At 43.8% G+C, this 22,994-nt stretch overlaps 1 protein-coding gene across 1 annotated transcript in view; it reads left to right on the top strand.

The window, feature by feature from the left end:
* IL1R1 (interleukin 1 receptor type 1) overlaps nt 1–22,994 on the top strand; it is a 195,702-nt gene that overhangs the window by 55,665 nt on the left and 117,043 nt on the right. Inside the window, exon 4 of the mRNA XM_086327820.1 lies at nt 6,546–6,726. The gene's annotated coding sequence lies outside the window, so the exon portion shown is untranslated. The remainder of the gene's footprint in view (nt 1–6,545; nt 6,727–22,994) is intronic.

The raw sequence follows: 22,994 nt of genomic DNA, 5'->3' as shown, positions 1-22,994 counted from the left end.
TTGGTTCATGTACTGTTGAAGCTTAGCTTGAAGGATTTTGAGCATTACGTTGCTAGCCTGTGAAATGAGAGCACTTGTGTGATAGTTAGAACATTCTTTGGCATTGCCCTTCTTTGGAAGGCCTTTTATTCTGACTCAAGGACCAGACTTAAAAGTCAAAGGTTTTAAGTGGAACCTTTTGGAAATCAGTGCGATGGTTATGTTGGAGTCTTGATTCCATCCCATACCTGCCCTCTCTGATAGGGGGTTGTTCAGGGGGAGCTGCCTGATGTTTTGAGCAAGGATGGTAGACTAGGAGGGTGGGGGACGGGAGAGAGGGGCAGCTCTGGAGGGTAGTTTGAAGGCTTCTTGAAGCGATGAGCGATTGAACTTTAAGAAATCTCTGTACTAAACTCCATAATGGCTATATCCATTTACATTCCCAGCAACAGTACAAGAGGGTTGCCTTCTCTCCACATCCTCTCCAGCATTAATGGTTTGTAGGCTTTTTTTAACGATGGCTGTTCTGACCGGTATGAGGTGAGAACTTCATCGTGGTTTTGATTTGCCTTGCTCTAATAATAAGCAATGTTGAGTTTTTTTTTTTTTTTATGTGTTTATTAGTCATCTGTATATCTTCTTTGGAGAAGAGATTGAACTTTAAAAAGAGAGTAAGGGGGTGGAGGGCCTGGACACTTGTTCCAGAGGAGTCTGAAAAGTGCCAAGCTGGCTGAGCCTGGGGTGTGGAAACGCTGATAAGGCAGCCTGATTGCAGGGAGGATGTGGTTCCAGGGGAGATAAGAGCGGGGGCGGTGATTTTTTCAAACGGTAGCCTCAGGTCACCCGCTGGTTTCTGAGAGGCCCAGTTGGTTGCCAATCTTGGCACCCACTCGCCCCCACCGCTAGCGTCTGATATTCAGTGTGCCTTTCCTGATAAAGCCTTTCACCTCAGCCTTCATCCCGCCATGGAGTAGGGGTGGTTATCCGCATTCCCAGGGAGGAATCCTGCACCCGACAAAGGCAAGTCACTAGGGTCAGTCACCAGCAAAGTCCTTCCGTCATCCCACCCCGCTCTCTGTGGGTCCGGTGGGAGGTTAATCAATTCCTGTTTCTTTTGTGTGCGCATGCGTAGTCATTTCCAACTCTTTGCGAACCCATGGACTGTAGCCTGCCAGGCTCCTCTGCCCGTGGAATTTCCCAGGCAAGGATGCTGGAATGGGTTGCCAGTTCCTACTTCCGGGGATCTTCCTAACCCAGGGATCGAACCCAGGTCTCCTGCGTTGGCAGGCAGGTTCTTTACCACTGCACCACTTATGAAGCCTGTTTATTTTGTACTTTATCACGTCTTCAAATAACACAATGTCCTCCTTTCAGTAAAATTCTGCAATGAGTTAGATGCCTTTCCCATGTCTCCATCGCACAGGAATCTTTCTCAGATTGCAGGTATGTATACAGATATGTGTCCACTGGGCAGGGTAACTTCAAAGACCAGCCCTGTTCAACATTTTCCTTAGAAGAATCCGTAGCCCAGTCATTGACAACAATAATGGACAGCAATTTAAAACTTTATTGAAGGCTCTTAAAAAAAATCAAAGTGTGAGTGTGTGGTGGGCATGTATGGTGTGTGTGTGTGTGTGTGTGTGTGTGTGTGTGATGTGTGTATGAGTGGTGTGTGTATGTGTATAATATTCATCATTGGAGAGCTGGGACCTGGGATGTCAGAAGGCCCCACATCAGGGCTCAGACCCCACCGAGTTGCAGACATGGGGGAGACGGCAGCCCTGGCTGGCTCTGTTCCACCACGCCTGCCCACCTCCCCCAAGAAGGAAACCTATCCCAGGGCGTCCTGTAGAGAGTGGTCCAGGACTTCACTCATTGGCAGCTCCTCCCTTTCATTTTCTCATGTTGAAAATGGGCGGTGATGTCCAGTTAAGGAAAATTCCAAGTGATTTGTCTTCATTAATCATCTGAAAAATGAATAGGGCAGCCAGATGACTTTCCTGAGGCTCCTTATCAACGGGCTGGGTGATGAGGCTGAGGTTCCCTTAAAGGGCCTTCCTGGCTTCCCTGGGACTGTGTTCACAGCTGTGCTGTTTCCAGTATCCAGAAGCCCGGCACGGCCCCTGAGCCAGACGCAGGGGATGGGTGGGTGCTGCTTCCAGGGCGTTTGAGGAAATGTAATGTCAGAAGAGTACGAAATACCAGAACTAGCACTGATCACTCATTTTCAGCCCCGTGAGACAGTTTTTATTTTTATTACTTTTAGGGATCAAGACACACATTCTGGGGCTTCCCTGGTTGTCCAGTGCTTAAGACTTCACCTTCAATCCAGGGGATATGGGTTTGATCCCTGGTCAGAGAGCTAAGATCTCACATGCCTCATGGACAAAAAATGAAAAACATTAAACAGAAGCAATATTGTAACAAATTCAATGAAAACTTTAAAAATGGTCCACATTATATATATATAAAAGGACACACTTCTGTTTCCAGACAGATAAGAAACCAGAGGAAGTGATTAAAAGCTAAATAACATCAGGTTATACAAACTGATCTTATGTAAAAAAAAAAAAAAAAAAGACATTTGGAGACTATGTTAATAAAATTTTCTGTTTAAATGTCGGTTTAAATATCTATTTTTAATTTTAATCATACTTAAAAAATAGTGTTACCTAGAGCACTTCAGAGTTCCCAAACTGAAATATATACTTATGCATATTCATATATATTAAAAGTTGTTGTTCTTCACTAACTTGTGTACAACTCTTTGTGACCCCATGGACTGCAACACAACCAGGCTTCCCTGTCCTTCACTATATCCCAGAGTTTGCTCAAACTTGTGTCCTTTGAGTTGGTGGTACCATCCAACCATCTCATCTTCTGTCACCCCCTTCTCCTCTTGCCCTCAATCTTTCCCAGCATCAGGGTCTTTTCCAATGAGTCAGCTCTTCTCATCATGTGGCCAAAGTATTGGAGCTTCAGCATCAGTCTTTCCAATGAATATTCAGGATTGATTTCCTTTAGGATTGACTGGTTGTATCTCCCTGCAGTCCAGGGGACTCTCAAGAGTCTTCTCCAGTACCACAGTTCAAAAGCATCAATTCTTAGGCACTCAGCTTTCCTTATAGTCCAACTCTCACATCTGTACATGACTACTGGAAACACCACAGCTTTGACTATACGGAACTTTGTTGGCAAAGTGATGTCTCTGCTTTTTACACACACTTATTGTTAAAACCTTAAAAAAATTCAGAAGTGTGTACGGTAGAAATAAAAGCTTCTTCTTCCTTTATGATTCTAATTTGTATCTCTAGAGCTCAATTTACTTTTTTATCTAAATGGGTGACATCATGCCTATGAGTCCCCAGCATTTTCCTGATTAACAATAGCTAATGGAAATCTGTACAGAATACTGCTATGCAGCCACCTGTATTTCTTATCCCATGCACAGTATTCTATTATATGGCCGTATCATAATCTATTTAACCAAGTCTTTTCTGCTGGCTATATCAGGAAACATTGGCTGCAAGTATCAGTTGGGCTTCATAAAGAAAGCTATTGGCCTTTATAACTGAAGTTCACAGAAATGGTGGCTTCAGGATGGGCTTAATCCAGTGATTCTAGCTCCATTGGTTGTTTCTCTGTTATCTTTGCCATTTGTTTCCCTGTGATATGCCCTCCTCTACATGTTGGTTTTCTTAAGAAGGTAATTTCTCCCTCATGGTGGCAAAATGCTTGTTATAGCAACACCAGGCTTTACAACCTCACAGCAGAAAGAGAAAAAAACCAAACACTTCTCCTTACATGGCAAGGAAGAATCGTTCAGTTCATCTTGGTTATTTATTGTTGTTCAGTTGCTAAGTTGTGTCTGACTTTTTACGATCCTATGGACTGCAGCACACCAGGCTTCCCCGTCCTTCATTATCTCCTGGAGTTTGCTCAAACTCATGTCCATTGAGTCGGTGAGGCCATCCAACCAGCTCATCCTGTGTCACCCCCTTGTCCTTTTGCCTTCAGTCTTTCCCAGTGTCAGTCTTTCCCAGCATCAGGGTCTTTTCCAGTGATTCAGCTCTTCACATCAGGTGGCCGAAGTATTGGATCTTCAGCATCAGTCTTTCCAATGAATATTCAGGACTGATTTCCTGTAGAGATTGGTGTGATTTCCTTGCAGTCCAAGGGGCTCTCAAGAGTCTTCTCCAGCACCACAGTTCAAAAGCATCAATTATTTGGCACTCAGCCTTCTTTATGGTCCAACTCTCACATCTGTTTATGATGACTAGAAAAACCATAGCTTTGACTATATGCACCTTTGTCAGCAAAGTGATGTCTCTGCTTTTTAATACGATGTCTAGGTTTGTCATAGCTTTTCTTCCAAGGAGCAAGCATCTTTTAATTTTGCGACTGCAGCCACCATCAGCAGTGATTTTGGAGCCCCAACTGCTTGGTTGGTTGGACCCCTCTTTTTCTAAAAAAAATTATTTATTTTTTGCTGTGTTGAGTCTTAGTTGTAGCTTGTGGGCTCAGTAGTTGCCATGAACAGGCTTACTTGCCCCATGGAATGTAGCATACCAGTTCCTGGAAAAGGGATGGAACTCAAGTCCCTTGCATCAGAAGGCAGAATCTCAACCACTGGATCACCAGTGAAGTCCCCCTCCTTGACCAACGACTGGTCAGGGGTCATCTTTCATGGAAGCATCTGGGCCATACCTCCTCCACAGGGGTCCCCTAATCTCAGTCCAAATTCATCAGGATTATAGATGCTGTTTAAAACACCAGCCTTGTACTGTACACACAGAGCTATTTATTTGCACAAAGACCAGTTTGGGATAAACTCCTAGATATAAAATTGCTGAGATAAGTGGAGGGCAAGTTTTATATTTTGCTTGATACTGATACTTTGTCCTTTCAAAAAGATTTCAACAATTTACACTTTTAACAGCTGTGCCTGTTTCTGTATATTTTACTTCCTTGGTTATTAGGAATCTTTTGCTGCTGCTAAGTCGCTTCAGTTGTGTCCAACTCTGTGTGACCCCATAAATAGCAGCCCACCAGGTTCCCCCATCCCTGGGATTCTCCAGGCAAGAACCCTGGAGTGGGTTGCCATTTCCTTCTCCAGTACATGAAAGTGAAAAGTGAAAGTGAAGTCACTCAGTCAGGTCTGATGCTTAGCGACCCCATGGACTGCAGCCTACCAGGCTCCTCCATCCATGGGATTTTCCAGGCAAGAGTACTGGAGTGGGGTGCCATTGCTTTTAGTCTCTATCAAAGCATGTTACCTCCCTATTATGCCAAGTTATATTTCTTTGATTATTGGTAATCCTGAACATAGTTTTCTTGTTTGTTGGCTGTTTTTCTTCTTTTTCTGTGGCCTGTTTATTCACATCCTTTGCCTAGTTTTTGCTTGAATTTATGGGACTGGTTCGGAGAAGGCAATGGCACCCCACTCCAGTACTCTTGCCTGGAAAATCCCATGGACGGAGGAGCCTGGTAGGCTGCAGTCCTTGGTGGCGCTAAAAGTCGGGGACGACTGAGAGACTTCACTTTCACTTTTCACTTTCATGCATTGGAGAAGGAAATGGCAACCCACTCCAGTGTTCTTGCCTGGAGAATCCCAGGGACGGAGGAGCCTAGTGGGCTGCCATCTATGGGGTCGCACAGAGTCGGACACGACTGAAGTGACTTAGCAGCATGGGAGTAGTTAGTTTGAGTGTTAATCCTTTGTTGGTAGTCTTGTGTTGCAAATACTTTCCCCCAAGTTCTCATCTGGTTGTTAACCTTTACTTTTTCCCCTCATGTCCACAGATTTTCACTTTCCTGTAGCGGACATTTTAAGTTATTTTCCTTCACAGCCTCTGAGATTTTTTTTTTTAATTATTATTTATTTCTGACTCTGCTGGGTCTTCATTACTGTGTGTGGGTTTTCTTTAGTTGCAGCGAGTGAGGGCTGCTCTTTGTTGAGTGCATGGGGTGCGGCGCTCATTGTGGTGGCTTCTCCCGTTGCCGAGCACAGGCTCTAGGCACCTGGGCTCAGTAGTTGCAGGACGTAGGCTCAGTAGTTGCAGAATGTAGGCTCGGTAGTTGTGGTGCAAGGGCTGAGTTGTTCCACAGTGCATGGGGTCTTCCCGGATCAGGGATTGAACCCACGTCCCCTGCCTTGGCAGGCAGATTATTATCCACTGTGCCACCAGGAAAGTCCCCAATGCTGAGAAGTCCTTCTGTTGAGGATTATGACAATAATCCTCTTTTGTTTTTTTCATTTTTATCTCTGAACTATCAAAGATGTATTGAGTTGGCCAGAAAGTTCAAGGTTTTCTGCTAAAAGCCTATGGAAAACTCAAAAGAACTTTTTGGCCAACCCAGTATTTGTTGTCAAGAGTGAGATTAGAAGTTGGGTTTGAGTCCTGGTCTGTCTGACCCACCAGCCACCCTTGCCTCCCTGCTCTAGTCCGCGGACAGAGATCTGTGCTGTTTCTCTCCTCTGCTGGCCGTGTGTTCGCACAGAAGTAACCCCAGGGCCACATCTACACACACACTCCCTTCCTCTCTCCCTCCCTCCCTCGCTCCAGGGCTTTACATGTCAGGACAAGACCAGGATTTGTCATCCAGCCCCCAGTGAGCCGAGAAACACTGCCAAAGAGCTGCTGGAAGGCTGTTTTCACAGCACGGGGACCACAGAGCTGCCTTCCGGCCAGTCCTGAGCTTGAGCTAAACAGGTGGATTGCTCTGTTGGAAACACCTCCTGGGGTGGTGAGTATAATACTTCTTCTCTCCTTGGGTCCTGGGATATCATGATACCTTTTCCCTCTCGTTGCTTTTTTCTAAATGTTCCTGTTTGATCCAGGCAAGGTCTGATGGGTCTTAAGAATGCATGAATATCAAGCACTTGGAGAACTTAATAAAAGGCAGATTTCTGAGGTCCCATTCCTGGTGCGGCAGGTCTGGGTCCAGAGTGCAGAGACTACGTTTATTCATTGCTGTGGTTCCCAAACCCTGCCTCCACTAATTCTTTTGTTGAAATCCTAGGTCCCAAAGATGCTGGTTTTAGTAGGTGGGGACTCAGGGAACCCTAAGATGCAGCCTTCGTGAGTAGGGTCAGCGCTCACAGGAAAGAGTCCCCACCGAGCTCTCTGGCCTCTTCTACAGAATTTTGAGAAATGGCTTAAAATACTGAACACATGATGGCCTTCCTTGGAGTCCTTTCTTGGATGTCATGTGGATAAAATGTTACTTTGCAATAACCAAGGTCTGGCCTCCTCTTGTCTTTCCAAGAGAGGAGACAACAGGGTTCTCTTTAAAAAAAAATTTTTTTTTTAATTGGAAGATAATTGCTTTATAATATTGTCTTGGCTTCTGCCATATATCAACATGAATCAGCCATAGGTATACATATATCCCCTCCCTCTTGAAACTCCCTCCCGCCTCATCCCACCCCTCTAGATCATCACAGAGCACCAAGTCTGAGCTCCCTGAGTAGTACAGCAAATTCCCACGGACTGTTTATTTCACATATGGTAACGTAGATGTTTCCACGCCACTGTCTCCTTTCGTCCCCCGCCTCCTTCCCTCTCCATGTCTACAAGTCTGTTCTCTAGTCTGCGCCTCCATTGCTGCCCTGCAAACAGGTTCATCAGGGCATTCTTATAAATTCCGTATATATGCGTTAATATGCAATGTTTTTCTGACTCACTTCACTCTGACTTACTTCACTCTGTATAATAAGCTCTAGGTTCATCCACCTCATTAGAACTGAGCAGTGCTCTCTTTTAAAAGTCACTGTTCATGATCAGCAAATCTCTAAGCTCAAAGAAAAGAGGCAAAAACAACCCTACTTATGGGTAAAAAGCATCTTTCCTTACATGGTTTCATCTGCCCTTTCTCAGAAGCCCCGGAAATTGACATCAGCAATGACCCTATTTTACGATAGAGGTTGGAGGAGCAAGCAAGTCGAGTGACTTATTCTCGAGGTTAAACAGCTCCTAAGTAGCTCAATCTGTTCTAAACCTGGTTGCAGTTGTGTTCGTTGCGCAGTCATGTCTGACTCTTTGTGACCTCATGGACTGTGGCCCACCAGGCTCCTCTCTCCTTGGGATTCTTCAGGCTAGGATACCGGAGTGGGTAGCTATTCCATTCTCCAGGGGCTCTTCCCTACCCAGGAATCAAAGCCAGGTCTCCTGCATTGCAGGCAAATTCTTTACTGTCTGAACCACCAGGGAAGCCCCTTTAAACCTGGCTGTACCCTCTTTAGATCCATGTTCTTTTCACTTTATCAGTGATGAACAGCACATGGTCTGCAGCTTTGCAATTTAATTTCAGATTTAGTTCTTAGATTTAGTTTTGATGCTTCTCAAAGGAGTTGGAAGGTTATTGCTAGCTGTCTCAGTTATCTATTGCTGTGCCATCACGCCCGCCCCTCTCCACACCTCTACCCTGAAATCCAGAGACACAACCACCATGTTATCTTCTCTTGTGATTCTGAGAGTTGGCTGGGATCAGGTGGGAAGTTCTCCTGCTCCGTGTGGTGTCAGCTGGGCTGGCAGGGGTCCATATGGTCTTTGCCCATGGCTGCCATCTTGGTGAGGGCAGTTGGAGGGTGGACTCACTTGGCAGGCTGAGATGGCAAAGCCCATCCCTTGTGCCATCATCTCAGAGTCTCCACACGGTCTTTTAAAGAAAGTCATTTATTTTTAGTTTTGGCCGTGCTGGGTCTTTGCTGCTGCCCGGGCTCTTCTCTCGTTGCAGCGAGCAGGGGCTGCTCTCTAGCTGCAATGCGCAGGCTTCCCATTGCGGCAACTTAGCTTGTTGCAGAGCACAGGCTCCGGGGCTCATGGGCCTCAGGACTTGGGGCATGTGGACTCAGTAGTTGGAGCCCTTGGGCTTAGTGGCCTCGAGTATGTGGGATCTTCTCCAACCGGGAATCAAACCTGTGTCTCCTGTATTGGCAGGCGGATTCTTCACCACTGAACGCCAGGGATGCCTTTCACATGGTCTTTGCTCGTGTCCTCTCCATCAGGGTGGCCTGTTTCTTGCACAAGAATTCAGAACTCTCCAGATTGTTGGAGTGGAAGCTGCTGGACGTTTGTGAGGTGCTGGTCCAGAGCTGACACAGCACCGCCTTCTCTGCCCCTGAGGGGTAACGTGCTCATGCCAGGCTCAAAAGGAAGGGAAACAGACCACCCTCTCAAAGGGGAGAGTGACAGAGAATCTGCAGCCTTGTTTAATCCAGGCAGTGTCTGACAAGAAGGGCCCATTTTTTCCAGGACATTCTGCCAAGTAAAAAGGTGGGACTAGTTTTCACCATGGCACTCAGACAAGTAAAGCAACATAGGAAGAGATTTGTCATGTGAAACATGGCCAGCTCCAGATGGTGGAATTTTTGATGGTTTTTGTTGTCTTCTTTCTAAACATTTCTGCATCTCATGAATTTTTTCAGTGCGTTTCCACATATCATTTCTGTAATCAGTGTGTGCGTGTGTGAGTGCTTAGTCATGTCATTCATGTCTGACTCTTCGTGACCCCATCAACTCTAGCCTGCCAGTCTCCTCAGTCCATGGAATTCTCCAGGCAAGAATGCTAGAGTGGGTTGCCATTCTCTTTGCTAGAGGATCTTCTCAACCCAGGGATCGAACCCATGTCTTCTGCATCATAGGTGGATTATGTACCCAGTACTGAGCCGCTGGGGAAGCCTTTCTATTATCAGAAAACAGTGCAATTTGCCACTATATATATGTTGTTGTTTACTCACTCAGTCGTGTCTGACTCCTTGTGGCCCCATGGACAGTAGTCCGCCAGGCTCCTCTCTCCATGGGATTTCCCAGGCAAGAATACTGGAGCGGGTAGCCATATGCATATCTATATGTGTGAATTTTTGTGTTCACAATATGCATATCCTTCATACATTTTAAAAATTAAAGTTATTTGTTTTTAATTGAAAGATACTCGATTTACAATATTGCGTTGGTTTCTGCCACACACCAACATGAATCAGTCATAGGTATACATGCGTCCCCTCCCTTTTGAACCTCCTCTGACCTCCCTCCCCATCCTACCCCTTTGGGTTGTTGTAGAGCCCTGGTTTGAGTTCCGTGCATCACACGGCCAATTCCCATTGGCTCTGTTTTGTGTATGGTTGTATGTTCTGCGCTGCCCTCCCCATGCACACCACTCTTTCCTTCCCCCTCCCCCCAGGTCCACGGTCTGTCCTCTATGTCTGTCTCGATTGCTGTCCTGTGAATAGATTCATCAGCACCGTCTTTCTAGACTCCATATATATGCATTACGATACCTGTTTTTTTCTTTTTGACTTACTTCACTCTGCATAATAGGCTCTAGGTTCATCTACTTCATTAGAACTGACTCAAATGCTTCATACATTTTTTACTTCTTTTTTATTTGGACCTTGGCAAAGTCAGTGATCAATCTGGATTACCTTGCACTCTCCTTATCCAGTCATGTGACCTTGCATGATGTCGCAACCTCCCCAGGACTTGCAAGTAAAACACGCTGGTGATGGTGGGAGTTTGACTGGGTGACCTGTAATGACCCTGTCAGCTGACAGCTTCAAATCTTGATCCCATCCAATCCAAGCAGAAGCTTCTTTACTAAATCTTCCCTGTTGATCAGTTACACAAGCAAATATGTATTCGTTCAACAAACAAGTATGGTGGGCAAGTCATGACAATGGCTCTGCCCTAGGCGGGTTGGCCCTGAGCGGTTCTTGGTACAGGAGTCCTAACCTCAGGAGCCTATGAGCTCATGGGGGGTGGATACAGTGGTGCACAGAATTATAACAAATGTTGAAAACATACTGATAAAGGGAGATGAAAATTTTAATGCTGCAAAAATGTAAAGGTGAGCCCCATAAGCTTGAAAAGAAAGCATAAATTCTTCATTCCAAGGAGACTAGATTTCTCTTATTTTTATAATTTCTTTTATTGAAACATGACATTGTAAATCAAATCTACTTCAGTAAAAATTTTAAAAATGTATTGTAATTTGCAGATGAGATGCTATTGGATTCTAGTGGGTCACAAGACAGTTCAGTTCAGTTCAGTTCAGTCGCTCAGTCGTGTCCGACTCTTTGCAACCCCATGAATCGCAGCACGCCAGGCCTCCCTGTCCATCACCAACTCCTGGGGTTCACCGAGACTCACGTCCATCGAGTCAGTGATGCCATCCAGCCATCTCATCCTCTGTCGTCCCCTTCTCCTCCTGCCCCCAATCCCTCCCAGCATCAGAGTCTTTTCCAATGAGTCAACTCTTCGCCAGAGGTGGCCAAAGTACCGGAGTTTCAGCCTCAGCATCATTCCCTCCAAAGAAATCCCAGGGCTGATCTTCAGAATGGACTGGTTGGATCTCCTTGCAGTCCAAGGGACTCTCAAGAGTCTTCTCCAACACCACAGTTCAAAAGCATCAATTCTTTGGCGCTCAGCCTTCTTCACAGTCCAACTCTCACATCCATACATGACCACAGGAAAAACCATAGCCTTGACTAGACGAACCTTTGTTGGCAAAGTAATGGCTCTGCTTTTGAATATGCTATCTAGGTTGGTCATAACTTTCCTTCCAAGGAGTAAGCGTCTTTTAACTTCATGGCTGAAATCACCATCTGCAGTGATTTTGGAGCCCCCCAAAATAAAGTCTGACACTGTTTCCACTGTTTCCCCATCTATTTCCCGTGAAGTGATGGGACCGGATGCCATGATCTTCGTTTTCTGAATGTTGAGCTTTAAGCCAACTTTTTCACTCTCCTCTTTCACTTTCATCAAGAGACTTTTTAGTTCCTCTTCACTTTCTGCCATAAGGGTGGTATCATCTGCATATCTGAGGTTATTGATATTTCTCCCAGCAATCTTGAGTCCAGCTCGTGTTTCTTCCAGTCCAGTGTTTCTCATGATGTACTCTGCATAGAAGTTAAATAAGCAGGGTGATAATATACAGCCTCGACGTACTCCTTTTCCTATTTAGAACCAGTCTGTTGTTCCATGTCCAGTTCTAACTGTTGCTTCCTGACCTGCATACAGATTTCTCAAGAGGCAGGTCAGGTGGTCTGGTATTCCTATCTCTTTCAGAATTTTCCACAGTTTATTGTGATCCACACAGTCAAAGGCTTTGGCATAGTCAATAAAGCAGAAATAGATGTTTTTCTGGAACTCTCTTGCTTTTTCCATGCACGGTTCATGGTTCACATATTGCTGAAGCCTGGCTTGGAGAATTTTGAGCATTACTTTACTAGCATGTGAGATGAGTGCAATTGTGTGGTAGTTTGAGCATTCTTTGGCATTACCTTTCTTTGGGATTGGAATAAAAACTGACCTTTTCCAGTCCTGTGGCCACTGCTGAGTTTTCCAAATTCGCTGACATATTGGGTGCAGCACTTTCACAGAATCATCTTTCAGGATTTGAAATAGCTCAACTGGAATTCCATGACCTCCACTAGCTTTGTTCATAGTGTTGCTTCCTAAGGCCCACTTGACTTCACCTTCCAGGATGTCTGGCTCTAGGTGAGCAATCACACCATAGTGATTATTTGGGTCATGAAGATCTTTTTTGTACAGTTCTTCTGTGTATTCTTGCCACCTCTTCTTAATATCTTCTGCTTCTGTTAGGTCCATACCATTTCTGTCCTTTATCGACCCCATCTTTGCATGAATTGTCCCCTTGGTATCTCTAATTTTCTTGAAGAGATCTCTAGTCTTTCCCATTTTGTTGTTTTCCTCTATTTCTTTGCATTGATCGCTGAAGAAGGCTTTCTTATCTCTTCTTGCTATTCTTTGGAACTTGGCATTCAGATGCTTATATCTTTCCTTTTCTCCTTTGCTTTTCGCCTCTCTTCTTTTCACAGCTATTTTGTAAGGCCTCCCCAGACAGCCATTTTGCTTTTTTGCATTTCTTTTCCATGGGGATGGTCTTGATTCCTATCTCCTGTACAATGTCATGAACCTCATTCCATAGTTCATCAGGCACTTTATCTATCAGATCTAGGCCCTTAAATCTATTTCTCACTTCCACTGTATAATCATAAGGGATTTGATTCACAAGACAACCCCACAAGTAAGAATAAAAAAATTATTCTATTGATGTATAGCTGATTTACCATGTTGTCGTAATTTTGGCTCTACAGCAAAATGATACAGTTATACATATAAACACATTCTTGTTCATATTCTTTTATATTATCATTTATTACAGGATATGGAATATAATTCCCTGTTGTATACAGAAGGACCTTGTTGTTTATCCATCCTATATATGTTTGCATCTGCTAATCCCTAACTAGTCTGCTAATCCCAATCCATCTCTCTCTGGCTCCCATCCCCCTCGGCAACAAGTCTGTCAAGGAGACAAGATTTCTACTTGTAGGGAGCTCATCATCTGATATTTGTGTGTGTGTGTGTGTGTGTGTATAGATATAGATAGATAGTTTCTAACTCCTTGACTTCAGGACACCATTAAAAAACATAAACGTACATACAGCACATGTAACTGGTTTGCAGAAATCACAGCACTCTAGGGTCATAGCTGCCTGTAAAAAGGAGAATGTAATACACACATTAAACAAGGATAACTCACTGCTGAACAGTTTAATTTGCCTGCCTTTCCCTCTCAGCAATGTTTTCAGGGAACACTGACAGCGTGTTCCCTGAGAAGGTCGCTAAGGAAGGAGAAGCCAGGGTTTGTTGTCCTTGTTTATAAACTTGGTTCTTGTCCTCCCCTCTCTTTTCATATCTCATCCTTTTTTTCCCTCTTGTCCCGACGGTCTGGTGCTTCTGGCTTCTGCGAGGTCAGTAGCTCAGTGTGAGTTGATCCCTTGCTGTCAGCCCCACAAACACCCTGAACCTTACAGTCCCCCTGAGCCTGCCTGGAAGCTGCTGGCACCCAGTGTGGTGGGGGCTGCAAGGGAGCCTTGGGCTGGGGACCAGTATCACCACTGCCTCCCCAGTGTGTTCCTTCTAAGTGCTGACTCCAATCTCATCCTCAGCTTCCTGTTCAGCTGGGTTCTGTTCAGGTTGTGGGAAGCCTTAGGGCTCTTTTCTGTTTGGCTACAGCCTGTAGAGACAGCCAAGGAACTGTCATTTACTTGTTTGTGTTTGCAGCTTCTTTTCCATCCAGCATGCCAAACTGCTTTGGAACCAAAGGAATAAGAATAAATGGGCGTTTTCTAATGAAGCAGTCCTTTCTTTTCCTGTTGCTTTTCCTGTTGCTTTTCCTGTTTCTATGCCAAGGAGGGGCTTGGGTGTCAACCGGACATGTGGGCATAAACCCCCCTTTACCTGCAGTTTTCCTGTGTCTTCCCACGTGAATTTAGTCAATAGGGTCTGGAGTTTTTGACTTGAACCCTGTTAGGACTCAGTACATGCAGTTTTCATAACTATAGGAAGATGCCAACAGACTCAGAGACTGTAAAGTTCCTTTTATAAAGGATGAGATGGAAATTAAATGAGAAACTTCTATAAAACAGGAGTGAACATGTGTGTGTCACTTCAGTCCTGTCCAACTCTTTGCAACACCATGGACTCTAGCCCTTCAGGCTCCTCAGTGTGGGTTTCTCTGAGGAATGCAGGAATACTGGCATGGGGTGCCATGCACGGGCTCTAGGGCAATGGGCTTCAGTATTTGCAGCTGGAGGGCTCGGTAGTTTCAGCTCCCAGGCTCTAGAGCACAGGTTCAGTAATTGTGGTGCATGGGCTTAGTTCATCCAAGGTATGTGTCATCTTCCTGAATCAGCGATCAAACCTGTGTCTCCTGCATTGATAGGCGGATTTTTTACCACTGAGGCACCAGGGAAGCCTGAGACTTTTAACTTAAAGATTTTCTGGAGGCGCCTACCTGGAGTCATTTATTTACATTTCAAGCAGCAAAGGGTGGCACCATTGACTTTCAGAAGATCGATCTATGGGCACCACGGACCATGCAGGACAGCGGTTCCCAACCACATCAGCCATGATCTGTGCCATGAAGGGATTTATCCGGTGTGTTTGAAATTCAGTATGATCCACAGTTGTCTCTCATGTCCATGGGGGATTGGTTCTAGGACCTGCCGTGGATGCCAAAATTCAAGGCTGGCCAAGACCCAGAGTCAGCCCTACATATCTGTGGTCACTCATCTGTGGACCCAATCTGCTGCTGACTGTGTAGTATTGTATGTACAATCAACTCTTGAACAAAATGAGTTTGCACTGTGCCAGTCCACTAAACACATGGAAGTTTTTCAGTAAATACTACATGGTCTGCAGTTGGTTGAATCCATGGATACTGAACCCTGGATATGGAGAGCTGACTATGTATGAATATGCATGGTCTATGACTGGGTCCTAGAGCCAGACTCCACCTACACTGAGGGATGACTATGCTTATTAAAAAAAAAAGATCCATGTAGGGGACTTCCCTGGTGGTCCAGTGGTTAAGACTCTCCTTGCAATGCAGAGGATGCATTCAGTGCCTGGTTGGGGAACTAAGATCCCACATACCATGGAGTAACTAAGCCCACGCCCCACAACTAGAGTCCATGTGCTCCAGCAAAGAGCCCACATGCCACAGCTAGAACCTGATGCAGCCCCAAAATAAAGATCCATGTACAGTGGACCCAACCAGTTCAAACTCTTGCTCTTTAAGGATCAAATGTCACTGATGTTAAATTACTTCAAGTTATGTTCAATTACTTCACAGATAGTATACGAACCTTATAACACTTTCATTTCTATACCTGCCGACCTTTGTTCAATTAATATTAACGTCACATGATTTTTTCCCTGACTTGTTATAAGCTTCACAATATATTATTATTTTGGCTTCAAGCAATTATCTTTTAAAGAGATTTAAATAATAAAAAACAATCTTGGGTAAATACTCATGGAGTGGCCATTTCTTCTGCTTTGCAGTCCTTTGCCTAGTTTCAGGATTTTATGCGGCATAATTTTCCTTTTGCCTGGGGCACTTCTTTTAACATTTCATGTTCTGTAGGTCAGCTGGTAATGAATTCTTTCAGTTCCTTTATGTCTGAAAACAACCATTTCTTCTTCATTTTTGAAAGATATCTTTCCTGGATAAAGAATTTTAGGTTGACAGTTATTTCTTTTAGTGCTTTAAAGATATTGATCTAATGTCTTTTACCTTGCATTGTCTCTGAAATTTGACACCCTTATATTTGTTTCTCTGTTCTCTACTGGCTTTTGAATTTTCCACTTTATCACAGATTTTAAGCAATTTAATTATGATATGCCTTGGTTTCATCTTTTTCATGTTTCTTGTGCTAGGGGTTTGTTGCAGTTCTGATCTGTGAATTTACAGTTTTTATTATATTTGGGAAATTTGGGGCCATTATTTCTTCAAATATGTTTTCTATCACCACCCTACCATCTCTTCCCCCTGCCCTCCTACTATGGGGACTACAATTACAGGTGTATTTGGTGCTTTAAGTTTTTCCACAATTCATCAATGCTCTGTTCATTTTGTAAAATTTATTTTTAATTGGAGGATAATCACTTTACAGTATTGTGTTGGCTTCTGCCCTACGCCAATGAGAACCAGCTATAAGTAGACACATGTCACCTCCCTCTTGAACCTCCCACCTCCCCCCACCCCATCCCACCCCTCTAGGTTGGCACGGAGCCCCGGGTTGAGCTCCCTGTTACACAACAACTTCTGTTAGCTATCTGTTTTACATATGGTAATGTATGTGTTTCAGTGCTACTCTCTTATTTAAAAAAAATTTATTTATTTTAATTGGAGGCTAATTACTTTACAATATTGTAGTGGTTTTGCCATATACTGACATGAATCAGCCACAGGTATACGTGTGTTCCCCATCCTGAACCCCCCTCCCACCTCCCTCCCCATCCCATCCCTCAGGGTCATCCCAGTGCACTGGCCCTGAGCGCCCTGTCTCACGCATAGAACCTGGACTGGTGATCTGTTTCACATATGATAATATATGTGTGTCAATGCTATTCTCTCAAATCATCCCATCCTCTCCCTCTCCCACAGAGTCCAAAAGACTGTTCTATACATCTGTGTCTCTTTTGTTGTCTCGCATATAGGATCGTCATTACCATCTTTCTAAATTCCATATATATGCGTTAGTATTACTGTATTGGTGTTTTTCTTTCTGACTTACTTCACTCTATATAATAGTTTTACTCTCTCAAATCATCCTACCCTTTCCTTCCCAAAAGAAAAGGTTAGTAAACTTTAAGACACAGCAATAAAAACTACCCAAAATAAAACAGGGACAAAAAGATGGATTAAAATGATGGATTAAAATAGCACATGCTCTCATTTTAATCCATCTTTTTGTCCCTATTTCATTTTGAATAGTTTCTATTGCTGTGTCTTACAGTTTGCTAGTCTTTTCTTTTGTAATGTTGAATCTGCCCTTAATTACATCCATTAGAAAAAAATCTCAACAAACAGTAGTTTTAAATCTCATTAAGTGTGATTTGAATCTCTTAAAAAATGTATTTTATGTCTCTGCTCAAGATGTTTGCTCTCTATCATCTTGAACATACACAGAACTACAGTCATATTAACTTTTAATGTTCTTGGTTTTTAATTCTGTAATCTGTGTTATTTGTGGTTGGTTTTGATTGATTTTTTTTTCTTATCATAAGTTATATTCTCTGCTTCTTTGCATGTCTGGTCATTTTTGATTGGATGGTAGACATTGTGGATTTTACGTTGGCAATTAGGCCTGATAGACACATACAGAATACTGTACCAAACAACAGCAAAATATACATTCTTCTCAACAGCACATGAAACTTTTTCAAGAATAGACCACATGTTTTGCTTGGTCGCTCACCTGGGTCTGACTCTTTGTGACCCCATGGACTGTAGCCCACCAGGCTCCTGTGTCCATGGGATTTCCCAGGCAAGAGTACTACAGTGGGTTGCCATTTCATTCTCCAGGGGATCTTCCTGACCAAGGGGTCAAACCCACATCTCTTGCATTGACAGGTGTATTCTTTACTGCTAGTGCCACCTGGAAAGAAAAATAGTTAATATACCAATCATTTAATGAACTTTTCATAAAAGGAACACTTGATAATTCATTCTATGAAGCCAATATTACCCTGATACTAAAACTAGAAAAAGGCTTGATAAGAAAAATAAAATAAAAGCCAATATCCCTTATAAGAAATACCAGAAAATACCAGAAAGCTATAGAAATGGTCAATAATAAGCACATAAAAATGACAACATTATTAGTCATTAGGGAATATAAATCAAAATATGGTAAGATATCACCTCGCATCCTCTAGGATCACTAAAATAAAAAACACAGGTAATAATAAATGCTGATGAGGATGTGGAGAAACTGGAAAACTCATTCATTGTTAGCAGAAATCTAAAACGGTGCAGCCACTTTGTAAAATAGTTTCGCAGTTCTTCAAAATGTTCGGCCTACAATTACCATATTACTCAGCAATTCCACTCTCAGATATATACCCAATAACATGAACAACACAAAAACCTGTACACCAGTGTTCAAGCAACATTATTCATGATAGCTAAGAAGTGGAAACAACCCAATATCCATGGACTGATGAATGGACAGACAAGGTATAGTATATCCACACAATGGAGTACTGTTTGACCACTAACAGGAATGGAGTGCCATCAACACATACTATAGCATGGATGAACTTTGAAATCCTTAGGCTAAGTAGAAGTTGGCTACAAGAGGCTGTATGTTGCATGGAATTTATGTGGAATTTCTGCATAAGCAAATCCATAGAAACAGAAAGTAGTTTAGTGTTTGCCAGGGCTAGGGGAAGGAGGGAAGCAGTGTGATGATTAATGTGCATGAGGTTTCTTTTTGGGGTGATGAAAATGATCTGAAATTAGCAATGATGGATAGCCAACTATATGCATACACTAAAACTCACCACATTGTACATATTTAAAAGGAAAAATTTGATGTTGTGTGAGTTGTATCTCATGGCCACTGAGCGGCACTGGAGTGACTGTGAGGAGATATCCTATGTCCAAGAGCAAAGGAGAAGCCCCAGCAAGATGGTAGGAGGGGCGAAATTATGTTTAGAATCAAAACCCATACCTGCCAGAGATGGTCAGAAGGCTTAAACAAAGCTTGTATGCACCAGGACCCAGAGACCCCACAGAGACTGAGATAGAACTGTGTTTGAGTGTCTCCTGTGGAGGTACGGGTCATCAGTGGACTGCCACAGTGGGGGGGACTCTGGGTGCAGCAGACTGGGGTATGGCATACGCCCTGTTGGAGGAGGTCACCATTAACCCCACCATAGAGCCGCCAGAACTTACACAGGACTGGAAAACAGACTCTTAGCGGGCACAAACAGAACCCTGAGCACACCAGGACCCAACAGAAAGAAGCAGTGACCCCACAAGAGACAGACCCAGACTTGCCTGGGACTGCCCAGGAGTCTCCGGTGGACGCATGGGTCAGTGGTGGCCTGCTACAGGGTTGGGGGTACTGAGTGTAGCAGTGCATGCATGGGACCTTTTGGAGGAGGTCACCATTATCTTCATTACCTCCACCATAGTTTGGCCCCAGTAAAATAGCAGGGAGGGAACATAGTTCAATTCAGTCGTTCAGTCATGTCCGACTCTTTGCGACCCCATGAATCACAGCATGCCAGGCCTCCCTGTCCATCACTGTCTCCGGGAGTTCACTCAAACTCACGTCCATTGAGTCGGTGATGCCATCCAGCCATCTCATCCTCTGTCGTCCCCTTCTCCTCCTGCCCCCAATCCCTCTCAGCATCAGAGTCTTTTCCAATGAGTCAACTCTTCGCCTGAGGTGGCCAAAGTACTGGAGTTTCAGCTTTAGCGTCATTCCCTCCAAAGATATCCCAGGGCTGATCTCTTTCAGAATGGACTGGTTGGATCTCCTTGCAGTCCAAGGGACTCTCAAGAGTCTTCTCCAACACCACAGTTCAAAAGCATCAATTCTTCGGTGCTCAGCCTTCTTCACAGTCCAACTCTCACATCCATACATGACCACAGGAAAAACCATAGCCTTGACTAGACGGACCTTTGTTGGCAAAGTAATGTCTCTGCTTTTGAATATACTATCTAGGTTGGTCATAACTTCCCTTCCAAGGAGTAAGCGTCTTTTAATTTCATGGCTGCAGTCAACATCTGCAGTGATTTTGGAGCCCAGAAAAATATAGTCAGCCACTGTTTCCACTGTTTCCCCATCTATTTCCATGAAGTGATGGGATCAGATGTCATGATCTTAGTTTTCTGAATGTTGAGCTTTAAGCCATCTTTTTCACTCTCCTCTTTCACTTTCGTCAAGAGGCTTTTTAGTTCCTCTTCACTTTCTGCCATAAGGGTGGTGTCATCTGCATATCTGACATTATTGATATTTCTCCCGGTAATCTTGAGTCCAGCTCGTGTTTCTTCCAGCCCAGTGTTTCTCATGATGTACTCTGCATATAAGTTAAATAAGCAGGGTGACAATATACAGCCTTGATGTACTCCTTTCCCTATTTGGAACCAGTCTGTTGTTCCATGTCCAGTTCTCACTGTTACTTCCTGACCTGCATATAGGTTTCTCAAGAGGCAGGTCAGGTGGTCTGGTATTCCCATCTCTTTCAGAATTTTCCACAGTTTATTGTGATCCACACAGTCAAAGGCTTTGGGATAGTCAATAAAGCAGAAATAGATGTGTTTCTGGAACTCTCTTGCTTTTTCAATGATACAGCAGATGTTGGCAATTTGATCTGTGGTTCCTCTGCCTTTTCTAGAACCAGCTTGAACATCTGGAAGTTCAGGGTTCATGTATTGCTGAAACCTGGCTTGGAGAATTTTGAGCATTACTTTACTAGCATGTGAGATGAGTGCAATTGTGTGGTAGTTTGAGCATTCTTTGGCATTGCCTTTCTTTGGGATTGGAATGAAAACTGACTTTTTCCAGTCCTGTGGCCACTGCTGAGTTTTCCAAATTTGCTGGCATATTGCGTGCAGCACTTTCACAGCATCATCTTCCAGGATTTGAAATAGCTCAACTGGAATTCCATCACCTCCACTAGCTTTGTTCATAGTGATGCTTCCTAAGACCCACTTGACTTCACATTCCAGGATGTCTGGCTCTAGGTGAGTGATCACACCATCATGATTATCTGGGTCATGAAGATCTTTTTTGTACAGTTCTTCTGTGTATTCTTGCCACCTCTTCTTAATATCTTCTGCTTCTGTTAGGTCCCCACCATTTCTGTCCTTTATTGAGCCCATCTTTGCATGAAATGTTCCCTTGGTATCTCTAATTTTCTTGAAGAGATCTCTAGTCTTTCCCATTCTGTTGTTTTCCTCTATTTCTTTGCACTGATAGCTGAGGAAGCCTTTCTTATCTCTTCTTGCTATTCTTTGGAACTCGGCATTCAGATGCTTATATCTTTCCTTTTCTCCTTTGCTTTTCACTTCTCTTCTTTTCACAGCTATTTTGTAAGGCCTCCCCAGACAGCCATTTTGCTTTTTTGCATTTCTTTTCCATGGGGATGGTCTTGATCCCTGTCTCCTATACAATGTCAGAAACCTCCATCCATAGTTCATCAGGCACTCTATCTATCAGATCTAGTCCCTTAAATCTATTTCTCACTTCCACTGTATAATCATAAGGGATTTGATTTAGGTCATTCCTGAATGGTCTAGTGGTTTTCTCCACTTTCTTCAATTTAAGTCTGAATTTGGCAATAAGCAGTTCATGATCTGAGCCACAGTCAGCTCCTGGTCTTGTTTTTGCTGACTGTATAGAGCTTGTCCATCTTTGGCTGCAAAGAATATAATCAATCTGATTTCAGTGTTGACCATCTGGTGATGTCCATGTGTTGTTGGAAGAGGGTGTTTGCTATGACCAGTAAGTTCTCTTGGCAAAATTCTGTCAGTCTTTGCCATGCTTCATTCCGTATTCCAAGGCCAAATTTGCCTGTTACTCCAGGTGTTTCTGGAGAAGGCAATGGCACCCCACTCCAGTACTCTTGCCTGGAAAATCCCATGGATGGAGGAGCCTGGTGGGCTGCAGTCCATGGGGTTGCTAAGAATCAGACACGACTGAGTGACTTCACTTTCACTTTTCACTTTCATGCATTGGAGAAGGAAATGGCAACCCACTCCAGTGTTCTTGCCTGGAGAATCCCAGGGACAGAGGAGCCTGGTGGGCTGCCATCTATGGGGTTGCACAGAGTCGGACATGACAGAAGCGACTTAGCAGCAGCAGCAGCAGCCAGGTGTTTCTTGACTTCCTACTTTTGCATTCCAGTCCCCTATAATGAAAAGGACATCTTTTTTGGGTGTTAATTCTAAAAGGTCTTGTAGGTCTTCATAGAACCATTCAACTTCAGCTTCTTCAGCATTACTGGTTGGGGCATAGGCTTGGATTACCGTGATATTGAATGGTTTGCCTTGGAAACGAACAGAGATCATTCTGTCGTTTTTGAGATTGCATCCAAGTACTGCATTTCAGACTCTTTTGTTGACCATGATGGCTACTTCATTTCGTCTAAGAGATTCCTGCCCACAGTAGTAGATATAATGGTCATCTGAGTTAAATTCACCTATTCCAGTCCATTTTAGTTCGCTGATTCCTAAAATGTCGACATTCACTCTTGCCATATCTTGTTTGACCACTTCCAATTTGCCTTGATTCATGGACCTAACATTCCAGGTTCCTATGCAATATTGCTCTTTACAGCATCGGACCTTGCTTCTATCACCAGTCATATCCACAACTGGGTATTGTTTTTGCTTTGGCTCCATCCCCTCGTTCTTTCTGAAGTTATTTCTCCACTGATATCCTGTAGCATATTGGGCACCTGGGGAGTTCCTCTTTCAGTATCCTATCATTTTGCCTTTTCATACTGTTCATAGTGTTCTCAAGGCAAGAATACTGAAGTAGTTTGCCATTCCCTTCTCCAGGGGACCACATTCTGTCAGACCTCTCCACCATGACCCACCCATCTTGGGTGGCCCCACAGGGCATGACTTAGTTTCATTGAGTTAAACAAGGCTGTGGTCCGTGTGATTAGATAGACTAG

Source organism: Bos grunniens, chromosome 11, assembly GCF_055505025.1.
Source record: "Bos grunniens cultivar Pamir isolate PY7600 chromosome 11, Bosgru_T2T1.0, whole genome shotgun sequence".
Taxonomy (NCBI): Eukaryota; Metazoa; Chordata; class Mammalia; order Artiodactyla; family Bovidae; genus Bos; species Bos grunniens.
Note: the sequence above shows the minus strand (reverse complement) of the source record. Positions and strands in the feature narration are given on the sequence as shown.